General features: G+C 49.1%; 1 protein-coding gene and 1 non-coding gene across 7 annotated transcripts in view; one reads left to right on the top strand and one right to left on the bottom strand.

Annotated features, from left to right (window-relative positions):
* Nucleotides 1-2,479: 2,479 nt before the first annotated feature.
* On the bottom strand, nt 2,480-2,561 carry TRNAL-UAG (transfer RNA leucine (anticodon UAG)). Its single transcript has one exon. It is a non-coding gene; the product is annotated as a tRNA-Leu (tRNA).
* A 5,296-nt stretch (nt 2,562-7,857) lies between these two features.
* The window catches only part of EEF2K (eukaryotic elongation factor 2 kinase), a 93,074-nt gene continuing 79,727 nt past the window's right edge, over nt 7,858-21,204 (top strand). For 5 of the 6 annotated variants that reach the window (XR_014840593.1, XR_014840596.1, XR_014840595.1 and 2 more), the window contains exon 1: nt 7,858-8,181. The gene's annotated coding sequence lies outside the window, so the exon portion shown is untranslated. Of the gene's footprint in view, nt 8,182-8,261; nt 8,657-21,204 lie in introns of those variants that run through there. The other variant, XM_085017356.1, reaches the window with a different exon arrangement.

Below are 21,204 nucleotides of genomic sequence, written 5' to 3'. Positions count from 1 at the left end.
CCAATACTGCTACCATCACCCTTCCCCTCCTCCAAATCAGATATCATGATGAGATGTCCACATTTACGGATTTCTTTTACCTCACACCAAAATGGCTTTAATCAAGGTCATCAGGGCGTTTCTCTGTGGCTCAGTGGGTTAAAGATCCATTGTTTTCACTGCTAGGGACACAGGTTCGATCTCTGGCCCAGATACTTCACATGCCAAGGGCAGAGGCAAAAAAAAAAAAAGAAAAAGAGAGAGAGAGAGATACATTGAAAAATGAAGTTCCCAGAGTTCCCATTATGGCTCAGTGGGTCAAGAACCCAGCACTGTGTCTGCAAGGATTTGGGTTCCATCCCTGGCCCTGCTCAATGGGTTAAGGATCTGACCTTGCTGTGAGGTGCAGTGTAGATCTCAGATGTGGCTCAGACCCAGCGTCGCTGTGCCCATGGTGTAGGTGGGCAGCTGCAGCTCCTATTCGACCCCTAGGCCAAGAACTTCCATATGCCTTAGGTGCAGCTGTAAAGGAAAAACCAAACCAAACAAAACAGAGTTCCTGGTGACCTAGTGGTTCAGGACCCAGCATTGTCACTGCTGTGGCTCTGGTTACTGCTGTAGCTCAGGTTCATTCCCTGGCCGAGAAACTTCTGCATGCCATGGGTGTGGCCAAAAAAAGAGTGACTTTGTACATGAATTATAAATCAAAAGGATATTCTTTTCAGTCTTTGTCTTGCCTAGACTCCAAAATAACTGGCCACTCCCTCCTTCTTGCCATAATCTTCTTGGCTTATGTGGCAACACAGTTGTTTTCCACTTGTGTCTCTGGCCAATCCTTCTCTGTCTCCTTCATTGGCTTCTCTTTCCATTGCCTTCCCCCTAAAAGAACGTCCTTCTTAGGGAGTTCCCATCGTGGTGCAGTGGTTAACGAATCCGACTAGGAACAAGGAGGTTGTGGGTTCAATCCCTTACCTTGCTCAGTGGGTTAGGGAGCCGGTGTTGCCGTGAGCTGTGGTGTGGGTCAAAGACATCCTTGGGGCTCCATCTTGGTCCCTCTACATTCTCTTCCTGGGCAAGTTCATCCATTCCCATGACCTCAGTCTCCAATGCCTCCCCATTTTGTGTCATTTGCTCAGAGAGTGTCCTCTTGGCCTCCAGACCTCTACGTCCAATCTTCTCAATGCCACGTCCCACATCTCAAACTCAGTGTGCATCAAACGGACATCCTCGTTTCCGCAAACTCCCTCTTCATCCTGTGTTTCCACTTAGGGAGAGGAGAGGCACCAGCAGCCATCCAGGGACTCAAGCCCCAAACTGGGTCATCACTTTATCGGCATGTTCTTCTTCCTGTCTACATGGCCGAAGACATGTCTTCATTGTCTCCTGTCAGGTCCACCTCCGAATGTCTCCTTGAGCTACCCCTTGGTACAAGCTTTCTCCTAAGATAACTACAGTGGGCTTTGAATGGAATCTCCTATTTCTCCTGCCAGAGGCAAATTTTTAAACCAAAATTGGGAAGTGCCACCCTTCAGCTTAAAAACCTTTCGATGGTTTCCCATGCCCTCAGGACCAAGTTCAAAGCCTTAACTTGACATTGGTGGCCCTCCTTGCCTAGCACTTCGCTCTCGTCTTTATTCATCCAGCTGCTCTGTCCAGCTGCCCTAAATTAGCTTCACAGCTTCTCCGACTCAACAGCGTCTCCTTTGCCTCCAGTACTTTCCACATGTTGTCCCCAGTTTCTGGAACTCCTTTCTCCCACCTTCACTTAGCTAATCTCTCAATTTCCAGTCCAAGCAAAAAGTCACTTGTTCCTTGTCCCCCATTCAGCTGCTTGCTGCCTGCCATATGACACTTCTCACAGGTATAATTAAAGAAATTACAATGGCTGTTAACTCTACCTGCCAAGACACGTCTGCCTCCTTGCTCTATAGCCTCAGGTTGATCTTGGTTTCTGGCATATAGTCGGCCCTTCATAAATAGTTGTTAAGTAAATAAACAAGACCAAAAACCAAGTAGGAGGTGAACCAAAGAAGCTAGGACCTCAAGGCAGGCCTCCCGATACCCCAGACCAGCCATAAGGTCACCTGACACCGTTTCTATCAACAGTGATTTATGGAGACAGCCTGAACCTTCTGCGGGACACATAACATGGGCCAGATAGGGGCCCTTCCCAATTCAGGTCTTGATTCAGATAACCCCCACCTGATTTTTGCCGGGCCTTGAAGCACTAAGGACGCAGACAGCTCGTTGAGAACTTTTCAAGGTTTCTCGGTGCTTTCCCATGAAAATAGGGAGTTGTTTTTGTCTTTTAAGTAGCGGGATTGGTGGATTTTGTACCAGATTAGGGAGTGAGACGGCTTGTGCTGCAGTTTCTTCCTTTTCCTCTCCCTTCCCCATTCCATTTCAAGAAAAAAAAAGCGTCAGAAGGCAGAAAAAGAGAAGAGTAACTGGAAGAATACGACATAAAGAGGAGGATGGGGAAAAGGTAGAGTTTATGGTGTGGCAGCGGTGGGATTCGAACCCACGCCATCGAAATGACTGGAGCCTAAATCCAGCGCCTTAGACCACTCGGCCACGCTACCAACCGCTTGGAGCGGCTTCCACCGATACTATATTAGTCTAGTGACGCGGCGTCTCACGCTCTACGAGCCCCGCCCTCATCGGTTTACGCATGCCCGATATTAGTTTGGCGTCCCCTGCGCGGGTTACCGCCTGTTAACTCCTGGCTTCCTTCTAGGCTTCGGAGTCAAAGTACTCTCATGATCGACAGTAATGATTACAGTCGCGACGCAGCTTTAAAAAGCAAAAAAGAGTTCCAAAATGTTAATATCAATATTTATTCCTCATGTTTGCCATTGATTTTTCATGAGCGTGGGATACTGCCTGTGGCCAGGTGGGGGCAGTGCCGCGCTGCCTCTTGCTCCTGGCCTGGCTGGCGGTCCCGATGGGAACCAGGGTTTGAGGGGAACCGGCTGGATCCGCATCTTGTGGACTCTCTAGCCCTACTTCGGGGAAGTTCTGCAGCCTTGGGATGGGTTAGTTCCTGCTATCACGATGTAAGGATCACAGGTCCAGGGAGGAAAATCATTGAAGGTTTTTACATATCATTGCCTTGTGTAGGCTCCCTCAATCATCACTATTATCTACTTTTTACAGAGGGGGGGAAACTGAGGATATGAGAGCCTGAGTAACTTGTTTTAACTGCCTTGGGCAGAACCAGCATTCTCTAGACTCCCAAGACTAAGTGCTCTTTTTTAGACTATGTCAGTGTGTTTTTAAAAATGCAGTAAATTTAGAGCAAATACGGAACACATCAGTGTATACAGAGCAAACTTTCTTTTCCTGCCACCCAGAATTAATAGTAGTCTGCTCTTCTGAAAGTTCACCCCCTGTGGCCACAAGAAGGAAGCGGAAATCCCCCAGCAAATGACTCAAATGACTCAAAGCATTCTCCCCTAGTTGGACTATTTGCTAGCAGCAACTGTAGCAGAGAAGACAAATCTGACCTCATATTGAATCTATTCCTTTAGCTCTAACCTTTGTGCTCTGTTGCCTGTGCTTTGTTATGCTGGCTCTGCACCTTTTGTAAAGAAATGTTGCCTATGGCATGAAACCTACAGGAGAGCCCTTCTCTAGGCTCTGACCTTAAAAGGTAGAGCACTTTTCCACTCACACAGAGCTAAAAAGTTGCAGAACAAACTGAGTTCCCTCCTGGCTTAGCAGGATAAATTGTCACTGTTGTGGTTCTTGTTACAGCTGTGGCGTGAGTTTCATCACTGGCTTGCATGCTAAGGGTGCCAAAAAAAAAAAAAAAAAAAAAGTTGTAGAACAGAGGATAACCTTTGGCTTGTTAGAGGTTTAAAGAAATACTGACTGTGACCAAACCTAGGTGGCCTGCAAGAACAAAGGATTCTGCCACCAAGAAGTTTGCAGCAACCAGCTACCCACCCCCACCCCTGCTCCCCTTTTAGTATAAAAGAAGCCTGAATTCTAACTTGGGTAAGATGGTTCTTTGGGACACTGTTCTACCATCTTCTCAGTTTGCTGCTTTTCAAATAAAGTCACCATTTCTTGCCCCAACACCTCATCTCTCAATTTCTTGGCCTGTCCTGTGATGAGAAATATGAGCTTGGACTTGGTAACAGAACTCTACTCCCCCCCACCCCCATTCCCCCATCCCCGATAATTTAATTCAAGTGAACATTTATCCAGTACCTACTAGGCCAGATCAGGCAAAAAGCAGCTCTCCACAGCTGCTCAGAACCCTCCTGCCAGAGGTGCTTCAACAGAACAAAATCCAGTAGAAGCAAGACCAGGAGTGCATTGCTCCAGCCAGCAGGCTTGTTTGCCTGCAGGCTTCTGCATTAGCCCTGACCCAGCTTCTGCAGCAATGTATGCCTGTACGGGTGAGGCTGGAAGGGAAGTTCCCTTGAAAAAGCCAGGCCCAGCCAGGCAAGGGTGGGGACACCACAGGAGCCAGGGCAACTAGGCTCTGTTTGGGTTTTATTTTTTTTTTTAACTGAGCGTTAAAAATAACTTTTGCTAAAGTCATATCTGTTTTTGCTGAGACTCTAAGCTAAGAAAGCAAAGCACAAATTAGAAAATAAAACCACCTTTCATTTCTCTACCCAGTGAAACTCTGACAATGCTTTGGTCAAAGAAAGTGCTTTTTCGGATGGCCAAAAAAACACATGAAAAGATGCTCTGCATCATTAATTATTAGAGACATGCAAGTCAAAACCACAAAGAAGTATCACCTCGCACCAGTCAGAGTGGCCATCAACAGAAAGTCCCCAAACAGTAAATGCAGGAGACGGGGTAGAGAAAACTACACTGTTGGTGGGAATGTAAATTGGTACAACCACCATGGAGGTTCCTTAAAAGACAGAATATAGGAATTCTTGTCATGGCGCAGTGGTTAAGGAATCCGACTGGGAACCAGGAAGGTGCAGGTTCGATCCTGGGCCTCCCTCAGTACATGAAGGATGTGGTGTAGGTTACAGATATGGCTCAGATCCAGCATGGTTACAGCTCCAATTCCACCCCTAGCCTGGGCGCCTCCACATGCTGTGGGTGTATGGTGCAATTTTGACTCTTGCCAAAAAGCCAGAGGAGTTTTCTCAAGGTAAGTAAAGGAGCCAACAGTTCAAACCAGAATGATATATGTCTTTCAGGTCTTGTGTTTTCAGAAACTTGTAGCATAGACGCCAAAGGGTAAAACACTCAGCCATGGGTCTCAGGACCATTCCTTTTTTTTCTTTCTTTCTTTCTTCTTTTTTTTTTTTTTTTTTCATTCCCCTCATCACCTTGTGAAATGCTACCTCTCTGTCACCCGTTCTCCAAGCCTCATAAACTTGAACCTAGTCCCTGCAGAGGCCCTGGCTGCTGGTAAACTGAAGAACTTCACTCTCCCAGTGGGACCTGCATTTTTAGGGTCCACAAAAACGGAAGAGGCAAGGCTTAGGGACAGGACGCTGGAGGGGTCCGTATATACCTGGACCTGGGTCCAATCCTGGTTCTGCCACTTACTAACTCTGTTACCTTGGGAGGGTCACTCACCCTGTCTCCCGCCTCCTTGTGTACAAAGTGGGCAAAATAAGAGGGTCGTGATGAGAATTAAAAGAGAGAAGGTCTGTAAAGTGGTTACCACTGTGCCTGACACAAAGTGAATGGCCTGTAAATATCAGCTCTTATGACAACCCCAAAAAGGTGCATCAAAGCAGGCGTTACAAATGACAGGTGGCCCTTGACAACAGAAACATGTTTACAAGCTAGTGTTCAGGGAAAGCAAGGAGCAGTAGATAAGAGTCTACTCTTGTTAGGAAAATGTAAATAGCCTACATGGATACCTAGATAGCAGCTCTGTCTCTGGCCTGCCCACACTTGTTTCTCTGTGTCTGCCTGGGACTCACCTGAACACTCAGCACTCCCTCCAGTTCCATGGGAGAATTTGGTCACACCATTCCAGGCTTTGACCAAAGAACTCTTTGGGGTGTAGGGAGGGGGCTATGTCTCACATCCCACCACAAACTGTTTAAACAGCCCCCACAAGCCATCACCCAACTGGGAGCTTTTCCCCATCCTTCTCAAATCACCTGGCTGCTTCCGCATGGGGCCGTCCCTCCATCCTACCTGCAGGAGAAGAGGGGGGGTCCTTCAAATTTCTCTCTCTCTCTCTTTTTTTAACCCCAAACCAGCAGGAGCCCTGAAATAAAGATGCCCTTTACCAAGAAGAGCCACCTTGGACATCTGCTGGGCAAATGTATCTCTAAAGCCTCATTTTTAAAAATCATTTTTATTTTTTCCATTGTAGTTGGTTTACAGTGTTCTGTCAATTTTCTACTGTACAGCAAAGCGACCCAGTCACATACACACACACGTATATTCTTTTTCTTACATTATCCTCCATCATGTCCATCACAAGTGACTAGATATAGTTCTCTGTGCTACACAGCAAGATCTCATTGCTTATCCCCTCCAAATGCAGTAGTTTGCATCTATGAACCCCAAGCTCCCAGTCCATCCCACTCCCTCCCCCACCTTGGTAACCACAAGTCTGTTCTCCAAGTCCATGCATTTCTTTTCTGTGACAAGCTTCATTTGTGCCGTATATTAGATTCCAGATATAAGCGACATCCTACGGTATTTGTTAAAGCCTCATTTTTATGATCTGTAGAGTAAAGCTAGTGAGACCTACCTCTAGGGTTGGTGTGAAGAGGAATGAGATAAATCACTCGATAAACATCACTGTTACTTTTATTTCTAAGAGTTGTGAAATTTCTAAAATTTCCCTAGAAGGTTTATCTGGAAGAATATCCATGTGTGCACAGTAGTTATCATTCGTTTTATTGCCTTTTCTTCTTTATAACTTTTCATATCTATTCATTCATATCACAGGCATTTATTAAGCACTTACTATGTGCCAGGCCATGTGCTAACAGGAATACAGACAGCAATGTACTAGGCAGGTCAGGGACCTCTAGAGATGATATTAAACAATTATACACATTCCTACTGTATAGCATAGAGAATTGTATCCAGTCTCTTGAGATAGACACCATGGAAGATGATATAAGAGACAGAATGTATGTACATGTGTGACTGGGTTGCTTTGCTGTACAGCAGAAATTGGCACAACATTATAAATTGAAAACATTTAAAAGTTAGTGTTCCTGACGTGGCGCCCCGGAAATAAATCCAACTAGGAACCATGAGGTGGCAGGTTTGATCCCTGGCCTCGCTCAGTGGGTTAAGGATCTGGCATTGCCGTGAGCTGTGGTGTAGGTCGCAGACGTGGCTCAGATCCAGCGATGCTGTGGCTGTGGCGTGGGCCAGCAGCCTTAGCTCGGCTCAGAGGCCTAGCCTGGGAACCTCCATATGCCAGTGGGTGGGGCCCTAAAAAGACAAAAATAAAGAATAGAAAAATTACACACATGATTGCCGTAGTCATAAGCGCCTAAGTTTTTACGAAGCAGAAATCCGGGGTGGGATGGGGGGGCGATCCATTCTTGATAAAAATATTTTAAGGTTATGCTTAGAGAAGTACCAACGACGACATGCGATCACTCTTTGGAAAGGACTTGAATACAGAACGAGGCAGCCAGCTATGGAGGATGGTAAGGTGCGGTGCGCAAGGGAGGAGTTGGCTGTCCCTTGGCGGGTCAGTGCCAGGCCCTCCCCACCCGATGGGTCCTGAAGCCGTATACTCAGCAGGCTGGGGAGCTGGGGACGCAGCGCCGGCAGGTCCACGCGGCGGCTGCAAAAGCGGTGACTGCCTCGGGAGGGCGGCCACGTGAGCGACGCACCGAGTGCCCGCCCGGCCGTGGCCCCGCCCCTGCCTGCCTCCTCCTACCCAAGCCCCAGCTCCACCTCGGCTCCAGTGGGGATCCGCCGCCCTCACACCCAGCGCTGCAGCCGCCCCAGCTCCGCAGACAGTGGTCTGCGCCCGCGCCCTTGGAACGCGCCCCCAGCACCCGGGATCCTTCCAGCAGCCCCGCGTGCCCCCTTGCGCCCCGGGATCGGTCCGGCGGCCGCAGCTGCCTCCTTGGAGCGCCCGCCTGCGCGCCCGGCTCTCCGCTCCCCGGCGCTCTCGGGGGGCCCGCCCGCCCTGCACCCTGGAGCACCGGGCCACGAGCTTCTGCCAGCTCCTCTGGATCCTCGCGGCCGTGAGCAGCGGCTGCCTCGCCTGTCCGCCCGGAGCAGGTAGGTGGGGTGGCGGTTGGCCCTGAGAGCCGGGATCGGGCGCTGCAAACGGGCTGGGGCTTAAAAGTGAGGACCCAGGCGGAAGGGACGGGTGAGGGTTAGGCTCTTCGGGGCTCAGTGTTTGCTTCTGTAAAATGGGGCCGTCGTGCAGATTCACGGCAGTGACTATAGGAAAACTCCTCGGCACGTGATGGTGTGGGAGAGGCAGCTTGGGGGCCGCCAGCCGGGGCGCCTCGGGGCCCGCAGAGGGTGGGGACAGCCCTGCCTTCCTTCCCCTGCAGGGCCCAGAGCCACGTCCCCTTCCCCGGCCCCCGAACAAGAGGCCCTAATTCCCAGAACCCCGAGGACAGTGTAGACGCGCCCTTGCTGCATTGTTGGCTGCGGGAGTTCGGGTGTTGGCAGTCTCCGGGGACGTGTGCGCCAAGAGACTGGGCATTAATATGCGGGCGGCGACGCGGGGGCGGGAGCCTCCCGGGTGAGTCCCGGCCTAGATCCGCTCCGCGGGCCTGGGGGAACGCGGGGAACCAGCCTGGTTGTCCGGCTAGTGAGAGGGAGGGGGGCTGCTCCGTCTGCCCCGTGGGGACGCGGTGTGAGAGCCTGACTTCTGGGACCTCCACCCTGGAAGCTGCCTGCCTTGGGGCCCATCAGCCAGGACATTGTCCACCCCCTCTGATTTTACGGAGGAGGAACTTGAGGCTCAGAATGAGCCAAGGGCAGATACCCGGAACTGTGGGAATATAGAGCGAGCAGGTGAGAGCGGAGAGCAAACGCTGTGTGTGTGTGTGTTGGGGGGAAGGTTATTGGGCAAGACTTCCTGAAGAAAGTGATGCTTGAGCTGAGCTGGAAAGGATGCCAGTGGGAGGAGGAAGGGTATAGGGGTGGAGTTGTGCAGGTGTCTTCTCCCTCTGTGGGCTCCACAACATCTCACATTCATTCTTTTGGCTCACGTGTGTATTCAACAAATATATTGCTTGATGACGGGAATTCAGGTGTAACATGGTTGGGATTGCCGCCTCCCTTTCCTCTCAAGTTCTTTGATGTTGCGTTTTTTTGTTTGTTTGTTTGGTTGGTTTGTTTTTTTTTTTTTTTTTTTTGTCTTTTTAGGGCCACACCAGCCGGCATATGGAGGTTCCCAGGCTAGGAGTCTAATCGGAGCTGTAGCCGCCAGCCTAAAGCCACAGCCACAGCAAAGCCAGATCCCAGGTGCGTCTGCAGTCTACACCACAGTTCACAGCAACACCGGATCCTTAACCCACTGAGTGAGGCCGGGGATTGAACCTACCACCTCATGGTTCCTAGTCAGATTTGTTTCCGCTGCACCGCGATGGGAACGCCTCGTGTTCTTCCTAAAGACAGGGTGTAGGCTGGGGTCCCAAGTTCTTATCTTTTGCAGGGTGTGGGGAGGCAGGAAGTAGGGGCCTGATGATCACTTGAAATAGTCTCAGTTTGCATGTGATGCTTTGTGTACATTCTATGCTTGGAAGTTTTGTTTTTGTGTGTGTGTGCTTTTTTGATTAAGGCTGATTAAGGATGTGTCATTGAAATGATTTTAAAACTTTTTACTTTGCTTTTTAGAGCTGTACTCGGGGCATATGGAAGTTCCCAGGCTAGGGGTCGAATTGGAGTTACAGCTGCCAGCCTACACCTCAGCCACAGCAACCTGGGTTCTGAGCTTTGTCTCTGACCTACCCCACAGCGCAGGGCAGCGCCGGATCCTCAGCCCACTGAGCGAGACTAGGGATCAAACCCCCATTCTCATGAATACTAGTCAGATTGGTTTCCGCTGCACCACAATGGGACCTCCATAAAACATTTTTTAAAGTATTATGTGACAGAGATGGCTCTTGGTCACCAACACCTGTGTCCTCTTCTCCTGGGGTGTCACCCAGATGGATTCCCAGGCTCTCTTCCAGTTGGGTGGGCCTGAACTGAGTTTTGGCTGATGGAATGTGAGCAGACATGGTGGGTGCCCCTCTCAAGCCCAGACCCTAAAAACCTGCCCCTCTTTTCCCATTGACCCACAGAGATTAGAAGACTTAGGGCCTGGAGAAGGACAGAGCCCCAAGCTGGAAGGAGCCTGAGCCCCTGCATGACTGGAGCAGAGCTTCCTCTTTCCCCTCTGCGCTGGTCTGTGGCTGTCTCCTGATGAGAATGGGGCTCTGGAGCTGTTTGGAAGGTCCGGGGTGAGAGGGGCTTGTTGGCTCCGGCCTGCCCCTCGGGGTGATCAGGCTGGGCTGTTCCACAGGGTGGCAGGGTGACTTTAGACCATTTTTATTCCACTGGTCACATCTCCCAAAGACGTCTTGTCCAGTCTTTGGCGGGATGGGCAGACACTAAGAGCAGTGTGGAAGACAGCTGAAGGTCACTAGCAGAAACTTGGATTTGTTCAAGCTCATTCTCTAGGATTTACTCTTTCTTGGTCCGATTCTTTAAGCTGATACAGAAAAAGCTGATGATCAGGCCTATATTTAAAGGAATAGTGGCTGGCTGGGCTGATGGAAAAATAAAAACTTTGGGGAGTTCCTGTTGTGGCTCAGTGGTTAACGAACCCGACTAGGATCCATGAGGACGCGGGTTCGATCCCTGGCCTCGCTCCGTGGGTTAAGGATCCGGTGTTGCAGTGAGCTGTGGTGCAGACGTGGCATCGCAGACACGCCCCGGATCTGGGGTTGCTGTGGCTGTGGTGTAGGCTGGCAGCTGTAGCTCCAATTTGACCCCTAGCCTGGGGCCCTCCATATGCTGTGGGTGGGACCCTAAAAAGCAAATAAGTAAATAAATATAAGAAAAAGTAAAAAGTTTTGTGTTGGGGAAATCAGTTCTGTGGCCCAAGAACTGAGAATGTTCTAGAATACAGTGGGAATAGTGATGGATACGAGGTAAAAGCAGCTTGGGCCTTAGTATGTTGCTGAATTAAACTCTTGCAGCCCAGGCTGATGGGCACAAGCAAGAAGGCTTCAAACAAAGGAAGGGGAGTCGCTGTCGTGGCTCAGCAGTTAATAGTATCTATGAGGACGCGGGTTCAATCCCTGGCCTCGCTCAGTGGGTTAAGGATCTGGTATTGCTGTGAGCTATGGTATGGGTCACAGACACGGCTCAGATCCTGTGTTGCTGTGGCTGGGGTGTAGGATGGTGGCTACAGCTCTGATTTGACCCCTAGCCTGGTAACCTCCATATGCCATGGGTGTGGCCCTAAAAAGTGAGTTACTAACAGGCTGATGGTAAAGCAGAAGGTGACCGTCTCTGGGTCCCCAAAGTCCCAGGGCTGTGGAACATTCCGAGAAGCATTTCAGATGCCTGGCAATTCAGAGGGTGGGCAGTGTTCGGTCCCCCAGCTGGGACACTTCTGAGACTTGGCAAGGCCCCCGCGGGGAGTGGCCAGAAGGCAGGTGGTGCAAGTGCAGAATGTTTCTCTTAGCCAGGGGTTCTCCAACTTCTGTGCAGTTGGTACCATCTGGTGGGCTTGCTGGGCCCACCCCAGACTTGACTTGAGCAGGACTGGAGCAGGGCCCCAGAATTTGCATGTGACAAGCTCTCAGATGAGGCTGCTGCTTCTGGCAGTGGTCCCAGGATCACACTTTCAGAAGTGGTTCAGCTGGTGTAAGCCTGGCTAGACCTGCCCTGGCTTCAAACCCACCTCCCCCTGCCTTCTAGCCCCTGTGATTTGGGGGCAAGAACTCTTTTTTTCAGGGCGGCACCTGCGGCATATGGATGTTCCCAGGATAGGGGTCGAATCGGAGCTGCAGCTGCCAGCCTACACCACAGCCACAGCAACACCAGATCTGAGCCGCATCTGCAACCCACATCGCTGCTCATGGCAACACCAGATCCTTCACCCACTGAGCGAGGCCAGGGATCGAACCTACGGCCTCATGGACACGAGTCAGGCTCATTACCACTGAGCCACGATCAGAACTCCCAAGAACTCTTAACCTCTGTAGGATGAAGCTAATGGTGCCTACCTACTGGGGTCCTAGGGAGGCTTCCTGGAGGAGGTGGCACCTAAGCAGAGATGCGAGCGATAAGCGGAGTTGGGCAGCAGACCGGCAGGGAGAGCAGGCTAGGGTGTGAGCCAAACAGGACATGGCATGTGCGAGCCAAGGGAGGGGGACCTTGTCCTCCAGGGAGCTGAGAGGAGTCACGGAGCAAGAGCTTTCTTTGTAAGTGTTGCTGGGAATCTGCTCTGGGCTGCGTGCCTCAGGGCAGGACTGCAGTGGAGGAGAGGTTGACCACGGCCTAGAAAATGGGCTTTGGGGATGGGATGGACCTGGTGGCAGCACGTGTTACTTCTGTCCCCATTCTGTTGGCTCAAATGTAGTCGCATGGCCCCACCTAAACTCGAAAGGATTTGGGCAGGTCAGCGCAGATCCATAGTGGACAGCCACTTCTGGGCCACACACCACCTCTCTTACCTCCTTTCCACCTTGCTCACTCTGCTCTCTGTTGGTAGGTGAGGAAGCTGAGTTCAGAGAGGTTAAGTAATTTGCCTGACATCGCTCAGCTAGTAGTGGCAGAGCTGAGACCTGACCCAGATCTGTGTTCATCCCCAAAGCTTTGTTGGGCCAGATTCTGGTCTTGGCTGGGTTGTTTGATTTTGTTTTGTTTTGTTTTGTTTTTGTGTCTGCTTTTTAGGGCTGCACACGCGGCATACGGAGGTTCCCAGGCTAGGGGTCCAGTTGAAGCCACAGCTGCTGGCCTATGCCACAGCCACAGCAACCCCAGATCCAAGCCGCATCTGCGACCTACACCACAGCTCCCAGCAAGGCCAGATCCTTAACCCACTGAGCAAGGCCAGGGATCAAACCCACAACCTCATGGTTCCTCGTGGAATTCGTTTCTGCTGTGCCACGATGGGAGCTCTGGTCTTGGCTACTTTTAGAGGGGCTACCCATGACCCAGACTTTCCCACTCAGGATCTCAGCTGTGGTCGTCTTGCTAACCCCCAGATGCCTTGTAATATAACCCAATGGTCCCTCTATTCCTCCACACCCACAGTACCCATTATATCTGCAGCAATTGCCAGCTTTGCTCCTGTTACTCATTCTTCGATGCAGCCTGCGTTTTCAGGGAACCTAGTGTGTGCCAGGCATTATGCTCTGGGCTGGGAGCTGGAGAGAACCAAGACACCTCCCCTTTTATTCCAGATGCTCACATGGTCTGGCCTCTCCACATGGAGTGGCTGTGTAAACACAGAGTTCCCCTGGGGAGTGAGACGTGGTGTCTCTCTGGTCTGACCCGCCAGGAGTACAGAGCGTCCTGGGTCCATGAGGCGGGCGCCCAGCAAATGATTAAACATGAAAATTCAAGCCCTCTTGTGTACTTTGTTCGTCGAAGCCCCAATGACAACATGGTGCTTTGTCTTATAACATGCGTTTTCCTGATTTTTAAAGCTGTGAGGTAGCCTTTGCACTTGAACGGTTTTATATAAATGAAGCACTGTGGTGATATGCAATGATATTTTTATTGAGCCCTGGCAGAGGGAATGTTGACTGGTTTCCCTGGGTGCAGCTGTGGGTTGCTGTTCTCATCAGTGAGTAAGCTCATTTCTCCTCCTCTTTCTGGTGTGCATGGAGCTGAGGTGTTTTTATTTTTTTATTCTTATTTATTTGCTTTTTAGGGCTGCACCCTGGGCTTGTGGCCCCTTCCTACATCTTCAAGATCAGCTGCATAGCATCATCAGATCTTTCTCCATGACCCTGCTTCCATTGTCTCATCTCTTCCTCTGACTCTGACCCTCCTGACTTCTTTTTATTTTTTTGGTTTATTTATTTGTCTTTTTGCCTTTTCTAGGGCCGCTCCTGTGGCATATGGAGGTTCCCAGGCTAGGGGTCAAATCACAGCTGTAGCCGCCGGCCTACACCATAGTCACAGCCACGCGGGATCTGAGCCGCATCTGCAACCTACACCACGGCTCATGGCAATGCCAGATCCTTAACGGGCCAGGGATCAAACCCGCAACCTCATGGTTCTTAGTCAGATTCGTTAACCACTGAGCCATGACGGGAGCTCCTCTCCTGCCTTCTTTTTAAAAGGGCACTTGTGATTACACTGGGCTCACTGGATAATCCAGGATAATCTCCCTTCTCAAGATCCTTAAATTCATCACATTTGCAGAGTCACTTCTGCCACATAAGGGAACTTGATATTCACGGGTGTTGGAAATTAGAATCTAGACATCTTTTGGGGGTCCTTATTCTGCCCACGACATAGTCAGTGGGGTCTCTGAGTACAATGGAAATGCTCATGGAGGGCCTGGGAGGAGGGAAGGGACTTACAAGTTGGGAAGCGGGGTGTGGCCAGGGCATCATAGCAGCTGGTCCCTTTGAGGGCCAGTTCTCCCAGGAACCACATGCCTGGTCTCACTGGCTCCTCAGAACAGCTCCTGGGCAGGTGCTGTTGGCTGTCTCCTGTTTTACAGACAGAAAACCACCCAGGGCAGTCTTTCTGGAGGTGGGTACACATTTGAGCTGGATTTGGAAGGGAACCAAGGCGTTTGGCAGCAGGTGGGAGAGGCATTCCAGACAGAGGGCAGGGAAGTGAGAGCTTGGTCATGTGTGGCGACTAGTGATGACCAGGTGACTGGTTCTTTGGTGGGGACATCTGTAAATCGGTCCTTTTATTCTGACATTCTGACATGAACTGTGTTATCTCTTGAAATAATTTTAATAAGTGTCTATTCGGAGTTCTCGTCGTGGCGCAGCGGAAGTGAATCTGACTAGGAACCATGAGGATGCGGGTTCGATCCCTGGCCTCGCTCAGTGGGTGAAGGATCCAGCATTGCTGTGAGCTGTGGTGTAGGTCGCAGACGTGGCTCGGATCTGGCATTGCTGTGGCTGTGGTGTAGGCCAGTGGCTACAGCTCCAATTCGACCCCTAGCCTGGGAACCTCCATATGCCTCCAGTGTGGCCCTAAAAAAGACAAAAAGACAAAAAAAAAATGTGTATTCATGAGCACCTACCACATGCTAGGGGTACAGATGTTATAAGACCCTGACCTGGACTCTGAGATCGATGCTTGACTTAGTAACATCTGATGATGTGGCACAATTGTCCCCACTCCCACCCCCATAAATAAAAGAAACAGCCTGGAAAGGTATTTGATTAGCACTTGTTGAGCCCTGCCCAATGCCAGGCGCCGAGAGGGTACAGACTCAAGGAGGTCCCAGCCTGTCCCGTGGAGTCTGTTGTTTAGAACAGGGTCTTGGCTCCTCATGGGGGAGTCAGGGTTCAAACCGGGCCCTGCAGCTGCAGAGCGCAGGTTCTCTGCCGCTATTTTAGGCTTTGGTCTTTCTTGTTTTTTCACTAGCTGTTTTAAAAATTTGAAGGACAGTTGATTTACAATATTATATCAGGTGTACAGATAGGGACTTCAGTGTTTTTAGAGATTATACGCTATTAAAAGTTATTACAGAGTTCCCTTGTGGTGCAGCAGGTTAAGGATCTGGCGTTGTCACTGCAGTGGCTTGGGTTGCTGCTGTGGTGCACATTCTATCCCTGGCCTGGGCACTTCCACATGCCACGGGCATGGCCAAAAAAAAAGTTTTTGTAAGGTAATGGCTGTAATTCCCTGTGCTATAAATATATCCTGGTGCTTGTCTATTTTATGCATAGTAGTTTGTATCTCTTAACTTGCCCTTTCCTCTCCATACTGGTAACTACTAGTTTGTTTTCTATATATCTGTGAGTCTGTTTCTGTTTTGCTGTATATATTCGAATATATATATAGTTCTCGTTTTTAACTTTATGGCTGTACCCATGGCATATGGACGTTCCCAGGCCAGGGATTGAATCCAAGCCATAGCTGTGATCCTTTAACCCACTGCACAGGGCCGGGGATTGAACCTGATCCTCTGCAGTGACCCAGGCCACTGCATTTGGAATTTTTTTTTTTTTTTTTTTTGTCTTTTTGCCTTTTCTTGGGCCGCGGCATATGGAGGTTCCCAGGCTAGGGGTCCAATCGGAGCTACAGCCGCTGGCCTACGCCAGAGCCACAGCAGCGCAGGATCCGAGCCGCGTCTGTGACCTACACCACAGCTCATGGCAACGCCGGATCGTTAACCCACTGAGCAAGGGCAGGGATCAAACCCGCAACCTCATGGTTCCTAGTCAGATTCGTTAACCACTGCGCCACCACGGGAACTCCTGCATTTGGATTCTTAACCCACTGTGCCATAGCAGGAACTCATATATTTTTAGATTCCACAAATAAGTAATATCATATAGTATTTGTCTTTCTCTGTCATTTTCACTAAGCATAATATTTGTCTCTGCTCTATTTCACTAAGCGTAATATTCTCTAGGTCCATTCACATTGCTTCAAATGGCAGAATTTCATTAGTTTTTTATGGCTGAGTAATATTCTATTATATATGTGTGTGTATATATGTAGTATATATGTACACATATATATTAGAGTATTACGTGCAGATATTACATATTACATAGAGATATTACATTACCACATCGTATTTAATCATCTCTTGATGAACACAGGATGCTTCCATATCTTGGGTATTATAAATAGTGCTGCTGTGAGCTTTGAACATGAGGTGCACGTCTTTTTTTTTTTTTTTTTTTGTCTTTTTAGGGCCACACCCTCTGCATATGGAGGTTCCCAGGCTAGGTGTCTAATCAGAGCTGTAGCCACCGGCCTACACCACAGTCACAGACACGCGGGATCCGAGCCGCGTCTGCGACCTACACCACAGCTCACGGCAACGCCGGATCCTTAACCCACTGAGTGAGGCCTGGGATCAAATCCGCAACCTAATGGTTCCTAGTCGGATTCGTTTCCACTGTGCCACGATGGGAACTCCACATGTGTCTTTTTGAATTAATGTTTTCATTTTCTTTCGGTAAATACCCAGGAGTGGAATTACCGGATCGTATGATAGCTCTATTTTTAGCTTCTTAAGGAACCTCCCCACTGTTTTCCATAGTGGCAGCGCCAATTTCCATTCCCACCAGTAGTGTACAGGGGTTCCCTTTTCTCCCCATCCTTGCCAACATTTGTTGTTTGTAGACTTTTTGACGATAGCCATCTTGACAGTTAGGAGGTGGTATCTCATTGTGGTTTTGATTTGCATCGCTCTGATGATGAGTGATGGTGCACATCTGCCCATGTGCTTTTTCACCTGCTTTATTGTCATTAAGTAAAAATTGCGTCTATTTAAGGTAGACAGTGTGAGGAATTGCTCTGCGTATCCTTTGTGAAATGTATCAACCGGCTTATCACATCCATCCCCTCACATTCGATCTCCAGGACCTGGTCATCTGACTTAACTGAAATTTGGTACCCTCTGACAGTTATCGCCCCATTTCCCCCCCCTACACCCCCAACCCCTGGCAACCACTCTTCTACTCTCCTCTTCTGTGAGTTTGCCTTTTTTATTTTTATTTCTTCATTGGTTTGTTTTCTTTTTTGGCCATCCCACGGCATGTGAGGTCCCCAGCCAGGGATCAGATCTGAGCTTCAGTTTCCCCGTAAGCCGCAGCTGCGGAAACACTGGAGCCTTAACCCACTGCGCTGAGCTGCATATCGAACTTGCACCCCAGCCCTCCCAAGACACCGCTGATCTTGTTTTGCCACAGTGGGAACTCGGTTTCCTTCAAAAGTTTGACTTTTTTAGATCCCACATGTGAGATCATATAGTATTCTTCTGTGTCTGGCTTATTTCACTTAACATAATGTCTCCCAGGTTCATCCATGTTATTGCAGATGATAAGAGTTCCTTCTTTTTAAAGATTGAGGCATTCCCGTCGTGGCTCAGTGGTTAACAAATCCAACTAGGAACCATGAGGTTGCAGGTTTGATCCCTGGCCTCGCTCAGTGGGTTAAGGATCCTGTGTTGCTGTGGCTGTGGTGTAGGCTGGTGGCTACAGCTCCGATTCGACGCCTAGCCTGAGGACCTCCATATGCCGCGGGTGCGGGCCCCCCGCCAAAACAAATATTAAATAATATTCCATTGTATACATATACCACATTTTCTTTATCATTTCATCTGCCAGACACTTAGGTTATTTCATACCTTGGCTTTTGAGAATAAACGGGTGTGCAGATATCTCTTTGAGATAGGTTTTTGGGGGTACCTGTTGTGGCACAGTGGAAAGGAATCCGACTAGTATCCACGAGGATGCAGGTTCGATCCCTGGCCTCGCTCAATGGGTTAAGGATCTGGTGTTGAGCTGTGGTGTAAGTCACAGACATGGCTCAGATCTGGCGTTGCTATGGCTGTGCTGTAGGCCAGCAGCTGCAGCTCCAATTCCACCCCTAGCCTGGGAATTTCCATGTGCCGCAACTCTGGCCCTAAAAAAAAAAAAAAAAAAAAAAAGACAGGTTTTTGTTTCTTGTTGGAAGGAAACTGAAGACTCAAGCTAGAGCTCAAGAGATCCTTGGAACAAGCCAGGTGCAGCCCAGGGAAGCCTGGCTTTGCTAAGTTTTGCCCCCCAGGGTAGCCCCTTCAGAGGTGGGCAGTCACTTCTCTGCCCAGCAGCTCCTATCATTGCCAGGTGAGAGAGTCCACACTGAGGGCTTAGCGTGGTGCCTGGGAAACAGGAAGCTGTCCATGTGTGTTATTTGTCAATCCTAGTTCAGTAAGAATTGCACATTTTTGCAATCAATAGGAACAAAGGTCTTTTCTGCTTTCTTATCACTCATTTGCAGCACAAAAGCCACAGCTCTTCTTCTCTCTCAGGTGAGATGCATTTATGCCAAATCTGTAGCTCCTTCTGGTTGGTGGAATAAGAGGGAGACTACATGGATGAACCTAGAGATTATTGTATTAAGTGAAGTAAGTTAGACAAAGATAAATATTATATGAAATCACCTATGTGTGGGAAAAAATGATACAAATGAACTTATTTACATAATAGAAACAGACGGACATAGAACTTAGGGTTACAGAGGGCAACGGATGGGGAGGGATAAATTAGGAATATAGGTTTAGGAGTTCCCGTCATGGCTCAGTGGTTAACGAATCCGACGAGGAACCATGAGGTTGAGGGTTCGATCCCTGGCCTCGCTCCGTGGGTGAAGGATCCAGTGTTGCCATGAGTTGTAGTGTAGGTCACAGACATGGCCCAGATCTCGGGTTGCTGTGGCTTGTGGCGTAGACCAGCGGCTACAGCTCCAATTACACCCCTAGCTTGGGAACCTCCCTATGCCGTGGGTGTGGCCCTAGAAAAGACAAAAAAAAAAAAAAAAAAGGAATATAGGTTTAACAGGTACACACTACTATATATAAAATAGATAAATAACAAGGACCTACTGTATAGCACAGGGAGCTATGTTCAATATCTTGTAATAAACCTATAATGGAAAAGAATCTGAAAAAGAATATACATATGCATGTGTATGTATATATGTACATGTAACTGAATTGCTTTGCTCTACACCTGAAACTAACACAATAGTGTAAATCAGCTGAACTTCCATAATAATAATAAAAATGATGAAAGAGAGTTCTTGGCATGGTATCTAAAGAAACCAGAAGACCTACCATCTGGCGTGGAGAAGTGGGGAAGGGACGTGCTGAGGGGAAGTGATGCTACAGTCTCATTTATCACACCAGGAAATCAACAGATAAGAACCAAAGTAGATAAATTAAGAAACCGCAGAGAGGGGGGTTCGCATCGGAGCTCAGCGATTAACGAACCCAACTAGGATCCACGAGCACATGGGGTTGATCCCTGGCCTCACTCAGGGAGTTAAGGACCCAGAGTTGCCGTGAGCCGTGGTGTAGGTTGCAGATGTGGCTCGGATCCAGCGTTGCTATGGTTGCGGTGTAGGCCAGCAGGTATAGCTCCGATTCAGCTCCTAGCCTGGGAACCTCCATATGCCGAGAGTGCGGCCCTGAAAAGACAAAAAATAAATAAAAAATAAAAAATAAATAAAAGAGAGGAATTCTCTTGTGGTGCAGCATGTTAAGGATCAGACTGTCACTGCAGTGGCTCAGGTCATTGCTATGGCTCGAGTTCCATCCCTGGCCTGGGAATTTACAAATGCCAAGGGCGCAGCAAAAAAAAAAAGAAAGAAAGAAAGGCAGAGCAAGCTTATTACTTAGAGATATGGCGATATCTACCACGAGTAATATCTAGATAATTGGAGTGGTGGCCCCTGGAGGTGGGAAGCTGGGCTGTCCACGTACTATTGCAAAGGTTTTCACTAGAGTTGAAACCTGTATGGTCGTACACAGTGGCCCTTATAAGAAAGTGGTGTCATTTTTCAATCCTGAACTTCAATAAAAGTGCTTTTTTAATTATATAGAAATAATAAACAGTGGCCCTAAGTCCTAGCTGGATTTGGGATTTTTTGTTTGTTTGTGTGTGTTTGTTGGTTTGTTTTTTGCTTTTTAGGGCTGCACCCGAGGCATATGGAGGTTTCCAGGCTAGGGGTCCAATCAGAGCTACAGCTGCCCGCCACAGCCACAGCAACATCAAATCTGAGCTGCGTCTGGGACCTCACCACAGCTTATGGCAACACCAGATCCTTAACCCACTGAGCAAGACCAGGGATTGAACCCACACCCTCATGGTTCCTAGTCAGATTTGCTTCCTCTGTGCCATGATAGGAACTGCCCTGGCTGGATTTTGGATGTTTCATATTGCAGGCGCCAAACAAACCTATGTGTAAGTTAACCAAGACAGCCCCCGATCCCCTCAAAAGGCAAGGGTTTATTGTGTCATAAAATTCAGAAGTCTAGGCAGGTAGTTTGGCTTTAGGCATGTTTGGATTCGGGGTCTGAAATGATGTCATCACCGTTCTTTTTCTCGTCATCTCTGGTTCTGCTCTTGACCAACCACCAGCTTTGTTCTCTGGTGGCCTCAGCCCCTGCTTCAGAGTCACATCCTGCAGGAAAGAATTGATCCTCTCTTCCGGTTGTTAAAGTGAAAGCCCCAGGCTTATCTGGGATTGGGCAACAGTGGTTCCACTCGAGTCATGTGCCCATCTCTGAGCCAGTCACCATGGCCAGGTGGCCAAATGCTGTGACTGATGCAACAGGGTCACGTGACATGCCCTCCCTTGCCC

Source organism: Sus scrofa, chromosome 3, assembly GCF_054392235.1.
Source record: "Sus scrofa isolate SSC_HxYL_T2T_F1_AM1 chromosome 3, Sscrofa_HxYL_maternal_Yorkshire_Landrace_v2.0, whole genome shotgun sequence".
Classification (NCBI taxonomy): Eukaryota; Metazoa; Chordata; class Mammalia; order Artiodactyla; family Suidae; genus Sus; species Sus scrofa.
This window is presented reverse-complemented; position numbering and strand designations above follow the sequence as displayed.